Below are 10,045 nucleotides of genomic sequence, written 5' to 3'. Positions count from 1 at the left end.
CGCTGTGAGCCTGGCTTCCAGCACCTCAGGAGAATAAAGCACCAGACCAGGAGAAAGGCTCAAGCATTCAGACTTGGGTTTCTAAGGGAAATGGTTTTAAAAGATTAGTCACATAGGCATTGGAGCGTCTATAAAGGAAGCCAAGGATGAAAGAAAGAAAGGGACAGCTCCACCCTCTCGCTGAAATGGTCTGTTCATTGAACACTTTAGGTAATTTCCTAGTACTGAGTGCTCCCTGAGCGGCCGACCCTCATCAGGACGAAAATAGGGGTGATTACGAATATCCTCCCCGACTCTCATTCCCTGCTCATCTCCCTTTTGTGAAGTCTCCTCCTACTTGTTTTTCTTGTCTAAGGCGTCATACGTTCAGAAATCAATTTATTCATCCAAGTGGGACAACGTAGCTAAACTGAGCAGGGAAAAACAAAACTTAATTACGTGGCATTTGAGGCTTGGATTCCTTTAAAACAACAAAAACTTCCTGTCTTCCTTGGTCTCCAAGCCTAAATGCATTTGACGTTGTTGACACAGTGCCATCTGCTGGCAGCAGGAACCGCAGCAGGCGGGTACTCACCTGTTCAGGGCTGTCCTTCACCACAGGCCCTTGTGTCTGCACCTGTCTCTCGCTCATTCAGAACGCATTCACTGTGTGCCGACCACGTGCCAGGCACCGTGCGAGGTGTTGGAGGCACAAGAAAGCATAGCCACTGCGCTGTCTAGGGTGGTGGGTCCTGAACTCGGCACAGGTTAGATTGATCGTGGGAACATTTTAGAATTCGGTGGGACTGGGGTGGGTCCTAGGAGCCTATACTTAAAACAAATTTCCCAGGTGATTCTAAAGCAGGGTGTCTCTGACTCACATTTTGAGAAAAACTAGAGCTGAGTGGATCCGTGTTGCAACAGTCTGACAAATGCCACATTCAAAGTATGGACAGATCCTGCTGGCAAAGCCAAGAAGGAGGGTCAAGTCAGACTAGGGAATGGGCTGGAGAAGGCTTCCCAGAAGGTTGCTGTTTGTTGTTTGGTGCCATCGAGTCAATTCCAACAGATAGTGACCCCATGTGATAGAGCAGAACTGCCCCCGTCGGGTTTTCTAGGCTGTAACCTTGACAGGTTTTGCGTTTTTTACTCTTTACAGGAGCAGATCACCAGGCCTTTTCTCCTGCGGAGCTGCTGGTGGGTTCGAACCACCAACTTTTTGGTTAGCAGCCAAGCGCTTAGTGCTTAACTGTTGCACCACCAGCGTTCCTTTCCCAGAAGGTAAGACCCCTCACTGGAGTTTTGGATGACAAACTGCAGACAGTGAGATGAAGAGAGAAAGGGATCCAGACTAAGGGCATAGCATGTGCGAAGGCCCAGGGGCACGTCACTGCTGAGGACCCGCAGTAGTGTGGAATGCTGGGGAGAGGGGTGAGTGTGGGCAGAGTGTCACAACACAGAGGGCCTGGGAGACCAAGCTAATTTCATCCTAAAAGCTCCTGGGAATATGCAAACTGCAAGGAGAACGGCTTGAGCAGATAGTTCAGCATTGTAGGCAGATCCTCTGACAGCCGCGGAAGGTGCAGGACTAAAGCCAGGGGATCCTTGGGAAAGATGTGGCCAGGCTCTAGTGGAGGCAATGGCCAGGGAGGAAGAGGAGGAGGGATAGGGGAAGAGTCAGGAAGTGGAGACAGCAGAGCCTAATGACTGATTACCTGGGGCAGGGCCTCAAGGATGACTCTAAGGGCCTAGATGTTGTCATTTTCCAAGACAGGGCTCCCAAAGCTGTGGGGGTGGGGGAGATACAAAAAAGAAAGGAACTGGACTGTGTTCCGTGCTAATGTAATTGTCACTGCCCTGCTCTGCCATTTCTTGTGTGTTATGGATTGAATTGTGTCCCCAGAAAGATACGCTGAAGTTCTAACCCCTGTACCTGTGAATGTGACTTTGTTGGGAAATAGGGTCTTGGAAGATACCACCCTGATAGGGTCAGACTGGAGCAGGGCGGGTCCTAGTCCTAAAAGACGGGTGCCCTTATAAGGCAGATGATGCGCAGCGCCAGGAAGACAATGTAGCCAAACTGAGTAGGAAAAGGGACTTTCAACTATGCAGTATTTGAGGCCTGAATTCCAGTGAAACAACTTCCCGTCTTCCTCCACCCACCCCTTAAAAGGCATTTCGTGTTGACTTAGCGACATCTGCTGGCATGTGGGAGGACGCCACGTGACGCCGCAGCTGCAAGCCAAGGAGGGCCTGGAGCTACCAGGAGCTAGGAGAGAGGCGTGAACAGGTTGTCGGTCAGAGTCTCAGAAGGAATCAACACAAACGGCACCCTGATCTCGGACTCTCGGCCTCCAGAGCTGTGAGCCAATACATTTCAGTTGTTTAAAGCCACCCACTTTGCGGTGTTTAGTCACAGCAGCCTTAGGAAACGGATACACTGAGTGACCTTAATTCTTTCTTAACCCCACTGTGCCTGGGTTGTCTCATCTGTAAAATATGGGTCATGATAATATCTACCTCCCAGGGTTGTTGTGAGGCTTATGTGAGTTAATACAGGCACGGTACTTTGAAAAGTACATAGCACATAATATGACTCAATAAATTAAAAAAAAAAAAACCTGTTGCCGTTGAGTCCATTCCAGCTCATAGCGACCCCACATATGTCAGAGAGGAACTGTGCTCACAGAGTTTTCGATGGCTGATTTTTCTGAAGTAGATCATTGGACCTTTCTTCCGAGGTGCCTCTGGGTGAACTCGAACCTCCAAGCTTTTGGTTAGCAGTTGAGTATGTTAACCACTTGCACCGTCCAGGGATTCCCTTAGTCTCCTTGGGCTGCCGTAACAAACTACCACAAAGTGGGCGACTTTAAAGAACTGACGTTTATTTTCTTATAGTTCTGACGGTGAAAAAGCCCAAACCAGGGTCTCGGCCGTGATTGCTTCTGAGAGCCTGTCTCCTGGCTTCCAGTGGCTGCAGCAGTCCTGGCGACCCCTTGCTGCTTATAGATGGATTTGCCTGTTTTCACACGGCATCGTCCCCGGGCGTCTCTGTGTCTGGACTCTTCTTTATAGGAAGTCACCCAGCAGTGATTGGGTTCAAGACCACCCTGCTCTGGTATGATCTCAGTAACATAATAAAAGAAATCCTTATTTCCAAACGGGGCCACATTTACAGGTACAGGGGTTAGGATTTCCACCTATCTTTTGGGGGGACACAATTCAATCCATAACAGTCACCAACATTTGAGGGGTTCATTATTGTTGTTCTAAAGCATTATCACGCAATTGCTAATTAATACATTGGTATGGGAAAAATACGGCCTATGGGATTTGTAGCCCTGGTGACGCAGTGGTTAAGAGCCCAGGCCGCTAACCAAAAGGTCAGCAGTTCAAATCCACCAGCTGCTCCTTGAAAGTCTTGTGGGGCTATTGGACAGTTCTGCTCTGCCCTATAGGGTCGTTGTGAGTCAGAACTGACTCGATGGCAAAGGATTCTCTTCTCCTTTCAGGACGGGAAAAACTCTTTGGCCAAACTTTTACTACTTTAGGCCCCTTACAGAGGAGGCTGCCTAGGCAATCTAGATTTTTAGAATGCACCCTTCTTGGCCTTGACAGGAGCAAACTTCACAGCTCTTAACAACAGAAAACATTTTAGAGATTTTGTAACTTGTAGGCACTGAGAGGCAGGCTACTTTGGTGTCTTTGTGTTCGTGAAGAGAAAGGCTTCGTCCTATACACTTCGTTCCCCTTGACCAAGCTCACCTCACAGCTCTGACTACAGAACGACCCCACAAACCTAAATTGAATTACATATTTGAAATCCAGAAGTGGGTTCAACTTGAGCTCCAAACCTCCCATTGGCTGTGTGCAGTGGGTATGGGAGTACGTGTCCATTCCCTCTGTCTGGGAGTGCTTGGGGCTTTGTCCTTTTCTCAGGTGCACTCATATTATTCTGGAGAGCAGAGTGGGAAGATTACTGGGTCAGGCGTCAAAGGACTAGCGCTAGTCCCTGGGTGGTGCAGACAGTTAAGCGTTTGACTACTGGCTGAAAGATTGGCAGTTCAAATCCACCCTGAGGTGCCTTGGAAGGGAGGCCTGGCGATCTGCTTCCAAAAGGTCACAGCCTTTGAACACTCTATGAAGAAGTTCTACTCTGCAGACATGGGGTCCCCATGAGTTGGACTTGACTCAACAGCAACAACAAAAGACCATCAAGGGGTTCAGAATTCCTCTTCAAGGGGTTCAGAATTCCTAATGATAACTGAGGAAAGGAGAGGGTAAGAAATGCTAGGACAGGGGCATGAATAAAAAATAAATACCTGAAATGATGTTCCGTATCTTCTCTCTCATGTCTTCCAGGCTCTTAATTAGCCTGCTTCAGTGTACAAGAAAAACAAATTTAAAAAATACATTAGAAAAGAAAGACTAGCCCTGCTGCTGGCTTGTCTGACATGGAGTAATTCACTGAGGCTGGCTGCCGTTCAGTTCTCTGTCTGTAGAGCAGGGACAAGCGGGCCTGCCCAAAAACATTTCCTCGTTGTTGTAAGGATCAAATGGGAAAGCCTTTCCAAAACTAAAATGAAGCGTTTAAGTGATAGGTCATGTAAGTCAGAGCTTTGCTACTGGGGGGACGGAGCTGAAGGGGATACAGGAATGGCCCTTCTCCGCAGCTGAGCTCGAGAACTACGATGTGCCCAGGAGAGGCAGCCGCTGTCCAGGTGGGGACCTGTGTAAGGTCAGGCCGTTTCAGGTCCCCTCTCTGTCACCTGTTTTTGATCTGCCTCCTGCTTCATTCACACCACTCTCCTTTCCTTCAGTTTGGTCTCACTCTGGGCCAAAATGGAAATCTTCACAGCAGACTAGACTAGACTTCTCCACAGGGGCCTGCAGTCACCTTTCATCACACTGCAAGACAAAAAACAAACACAAAAACCCACACAGCTCCCACTGAGTCAACTCCAACTCATGGCGACCCCACGTGTGTCAGACTAGAACTGTGCTCCATAGATTTTCAATGGCTGATTTTTGGGAAGTAGGAAATCCCGGTGGCGTAGTAGTTAAGTGCTACAGCTGCTAACCAGAAGGTCAGCAGTTCGAATCCGCCAGGTGCTCCTTGGAAACGCTATGGGGCAGTTTTACTCTGCCTTATAGGGTCGCTATGAGTCGGACTCAACGGCCATGGGTTTGGTTTAGATCTCCTCTGGGTGGACTTGAACTGCCCACCTTCCTCAGCCTGTGCAGGGGAGCTGTCTACCATACCTCTCAAGAGCCAGAAATGGACACAGATAGAATTTCTTTAAACACTTCAGAGTGGGTGATTTTCCTTTTTTTTTTTAGTTCAAATTTGTGGCTAACATTTAAAAACTGGCAGATTTCCCTTAAAAAATTCAGTTTTGGGACTTCTCAGATCTGGCAATATTGGGTCTGCATTCCAGGGGCAAAAGTCACCCGGCTCTGAGTAGTGTCTGTTCCCTTTTGAGGCACCATGCACTGTCCATTCCCAGAAGAAGGTCATAATATAATTGTTTTGGCCCTAAGGCTCCATCTGGTATTGCTTTTGCAAAATGTTAAACAAACAAACAAACAACAAAAAAAACAAGGCCTTGGTGGTGAAATAGAGTCCTACCACAGGCTAAGAGCTACGGCTGCTAACCAAAAGGTCAGCAGTTCAAACCCACCAGCTGCTCCTTGGGAACCCTATGGGGCAGTTCCACCCTGTCCTGTGGGGTTGCTGTGAGTCGGAATTGATTCGATGGCGATGGTTTGGTTCTCTGGTTGCATTTTCTGAGCTCTGTCTCCTTGGTTCTGTTCCCCTGCTTTTGTCCAGACCTCTTTCTGTTCCCCGGATATCCTCATCCTAAACAACTTGAATTCTATCCGCAGCAATGTCTGAGCAGTGTCAATCTAGGGCTTTGTCCTGAAGGACGCTTCCCTGATCAAGCCTGGACTGCCGTGCACCTTCAAACCATCTTGAGTGTCCTTGCAGTCACTCACCATGAATTGAAGCCTGTGTTTCACTTAGTTATAAATCACCCCCAAAATGTATTATCTTAAAACAACAACAGCTGTCTTAGCTTCTTAGTGCTGCTGTAACAGAAATACCACGAGGGGGTGGCTTTAAAGGACAGAAATGTATTCTCTCACAGTTTAGGAGGGGCGAAGTCCAAATTCAGGGCACGGCTCTAGGGGAAGGCTTTCTCTCTGTTGGTTCTGGGGAAAAGCCCTTGTCTCTTTTCAGCACCTCTTCCTAGGTTCCCTGGCGATCTTCACACGGCGGCATCTGCCTTTCCCCATCTATGCTTGCTTGCTTCTCTGCCTAAACTGCTCTTTTTATATTTCAAAAGTGGTTGGCTTAAAAGTGAGGCCCTACACTGATATGGCCTCATTAACATAACAAAGAAACTGTATCCCCAAGTGGGATTACACCGGGAGGTACCTGGGCAGGGGAGGACAACCCACGAAGCAAAGCCAGCACAGGCTTACAGCGTAGTGAGCGGTGTTGTCCTCACCTTGTTTGTTGGGTAATCTGTCCCTGTCAGGGACTATAAATTTGAAAAGATGCTTTGATTCTGTAGGAAGGTGCTGTGGCGTTGAGAGACAGATGCCAGCCAGATCTATAAGCAGAATCTTTGATGTGGTGAAAAAACGTGAAATTGTTCACTACACAGGCATCGGTTAACCAATAAGTACAGTATACATTGATGTACAGTAAACAAGGTATGCGTGGGCTTAGTTGTGCTAACTTATGAATCTGTAGTACACACAAAAAAAGTGAAGCTGCGCACTACGGATTAGCAAGTAAGCATGTGCAAACCCATGCTTACCTTTTTTATTGGGTCATCTGCCCCTATATAAAGGCTAGGATCCCAGTACATAACAACCACCACTTAATATTTCCCATGATTCTGGGAGTTGACTGAGGTCAGCTGGGTGGTTCTTCTGCTCTAAGTGGTGTCATCTGGTCTATGGTCTTCTGGAGGCTGCACTGGGCTTGAACATCCAGGAGGGCTCATTGGTTGGCTCTTCACCCTCCCCGCCCACATTGACTCTGGGCTGGGCCATGGGAATTGGAATGGCCAATGGAACGTGAGAAAATGTGAGGCAAAGAGAGGTTTGAGAAGTTCTTGCATGTTGGGGCTTACCCTCTAGGAAGCCAGAGATAAAAGAGCATGTGGAGAGAGGCCCAGCCGTTCCAGCTGAGCTGCCTCGTGTAGCCACATGACTGAGCCCAGGTGAGACCAACCAAAAAACCCACACAACTGTGACAAATAATAAATCATGTTGTCTTAAGCCATTGAGGTTTGGAGTGTTTTTTATAGCAATAGGTAGCCAACGCACCTTCTTTCTCTTTATAATCTCCCCTTTTCAGGATTTTTCTTTTCTGATCCCTTCACCCCACCATGGAAACCCTGGTGGCGTAGTGGTTAAGTGCTACGGCTGCTAACCAAAAAGTCAGCAGTTCACATGCACCAGGCGCTCCTTGGAAACTCTATGGGGCAGTTCTACTATGACCTATAGAGTTGCCGCTATGAGTCGGAATCGACTCGACAGCAATGGGTAACCCCACTACAAAAAGCCTTGGTGGCACAATGGTTAAGCGCTCAGCTGCTAATTGAAAGGTTGGCGGTTGGAATCCACCTACCCATTCCAAGGCGGAAAGACCTGGTGATTTGCTCTCACAAAGATTTACAGCCTTGGAAACTGTACGGGACAGTTTTACTCTGTCATAATAGGGTCGCTATGAGTCAGAATTGACTCCACAGTGCCTGTCATGGATTGAATTGTGTCCCCCCCAAAATATGTATCAACTTGGTTAGGCCATGATTCCCAGTATTGTGTGGTTGTCCTCCATTTTGTGATTATAATTTTATGTTGAAGAGGATTAGGGTGGGATTGTAACACCCTTGCTAAGGTCACATCCCTAATCCAATGTAAAGGGAGTTTCCCTGGAGTGTGGCCTGCACCACTTTTTGTCTTACAAAAGATAAAGGGAAGCAAGGAGAGAGGGGGGACCTCATACCACCAAGAAAGCAGTGCCAGGAGCAGAGCACGTCCTTTGGACCCGGGGTTCCTGCGCAGAGAAGCTCCTAGTCCAGGGAAAGATTGACGACAAGGACCTTCCTCCAGAGCCAACAGAGAAAGCCTTCCCCTGGAGCTAATGTCCTGAATTTGGACTTCTGGCCTATTAGACTGTGAGAAAATAAATTTCTCTTTGTTGAAGCTATCCACTTGTGGTATTTCTGTTATAGCAGCACTAGATGACTAAGAGAGCACCCAACAACAACAACCCCACTACAATCCAGTCACGGCTCTCATACACCACTTCAGTCTACTGTTCTGTTTGCACCTACCTAACTCATGGTGAGACCAGCGTGTGCGCTCATACACGTTTCCTGTTGGCGCTCATGCATCCAACAGTCCTCTGCCCAACTGTATATTCTGTTGTTGTGTTACGTGCTGTCAGTCCATTTTAACTCATAGCAACCCTGTGTACAACAGAACCAAACACTGCCCGTTCCTGCTCCAGCCTCACAATTGTTGTTACGCTTGAGCCCATTGCTGCAGCCACTGTGTCAATCCATCTCATTGAGGGTCTTCCTCTTTTTTGCTGATCCTCTACTTTATCAAGCATGATGTCCTTCTCCAGGGACTAATTCCTCCTGATAACATGTCCAAAGTATGTGAGACATAATCTCGCCATCCTTGCTTCTAAGGAGCCTTCTGGCTGTACTTCTTCTGAGACAGATTTGTTTGTTCTTCTGGCAGTCCATGGTATATTCAATATTCTTCGCCAACACCGTAATTCAAAAGTATCCTTTCTTCTTTGGTCTTCCTTAATCGTTGTCCAGCTTTCACATTGTATATTCTAGAGCTCTTTAATATTCCAGTCTTCTACGTGACAAAATAGTAATTCCTAGTATTTAATCGAACACGTATTGAGTGTCTACTCTCTGCAATCACCACCCATCTGCCAGCGTGTCATTCTGTGGTGGCTTGTATGTTGCTGTGATGCTGGAAACTATGCCACTGGTATTTCAAATACCAGCAGGGTCATCCATGGTGGAGAGGTGTCAACAGGGACTTTCAGACTAAGACAGGCTAGGAAGAAAGGCCTAGTAATCTAATTTTGAAAATCAGCCCATGAAAACCCTATGGATCACAACAGAATATTGCCCTATATAGTGCTGAAAGATAAGCCACCTAGGTTGGAAGGTACTCGAAATACACACTGGCCACAACAATGGACTTAAGCATAGATGGCGCAGGACCAGGCAATGTTTCTTTCTGCTGTACATGGGGTTGCCATGAATTGACAGCAACTAACAACTATGCGCAAATCAATTATCTGGGCTTTATTGGTTCACATGAATCTGTATAAACACTTGGTCATGTATAGTTTGGGTGCCCCTTGCTGGATAAAAATTAAATTGGAACCTGTGTGCACTTGGATACGGTGGACCATGTTAAACAGGGAAGAATACACCCAAATGCCTGAGTGTGGCGAAAGGACTGCGCTAGGCCTAGTTGCCAGGAAATTTCCCACAACTTGGCAGTTACTCATTTGTCACCAACAAACTTCAGCAAAGCTGCAGTTAGTTGGCATTTTGTTGGGCCTGTTGATGTGACCACAACACTCAGCTTCCCCCCCCATGACAGGATGATTCCCCAGCCGTTTTTTTGTTTGTTTGAACATTTTCCTCTAGGATTTTTTTGTCCTGTCTGTTTAAATTTTATTTACCAGAGTTGAAACGTCAAATGTTCACCTTCAGGCTTTCCAATGTTTCGTAATTTATGCTTGTCCAGACTTATTCATTGTTTTGTCAGTTCTATTTCCTGTTTTCTAATTCATTTATTTATGAGATTGTTCTTTAAACTCAATCCCTTCCTTTGTGTTCCTTGGATTATTTTGATTCCTTTTCCTAACTACACGAATTGAACATTTAATTCATTTATTTTGATTCTTTCTTGCTTCGTCATGAATAAAACCAAACCCATTGCCCTCGAGTCGCTTCTGACTCATAGACCCTGAAGGACAGAGTAGAACTACCCAACAGGTTTCCAA

Source organism: Loxodonta africana, chromosome 9 (genome assembly GCF_030014295.1).
Source record: "Loxodonta africana isolate mLoxAfr1 chromosome 9, mLoxAfr1.hap2, whole genome shotgun sequence".
Lineage (NCBI taxonomy): Eukaryota > Metazoa > Chordata > Mammalia > Proboscidea > Elephantidae > Loxodonta > Loxodonta africana.
The sequence above is the reverse complement of the archived record's forward strand: the minus strand, read 5'-3'. Positions refer to the sequence as shown.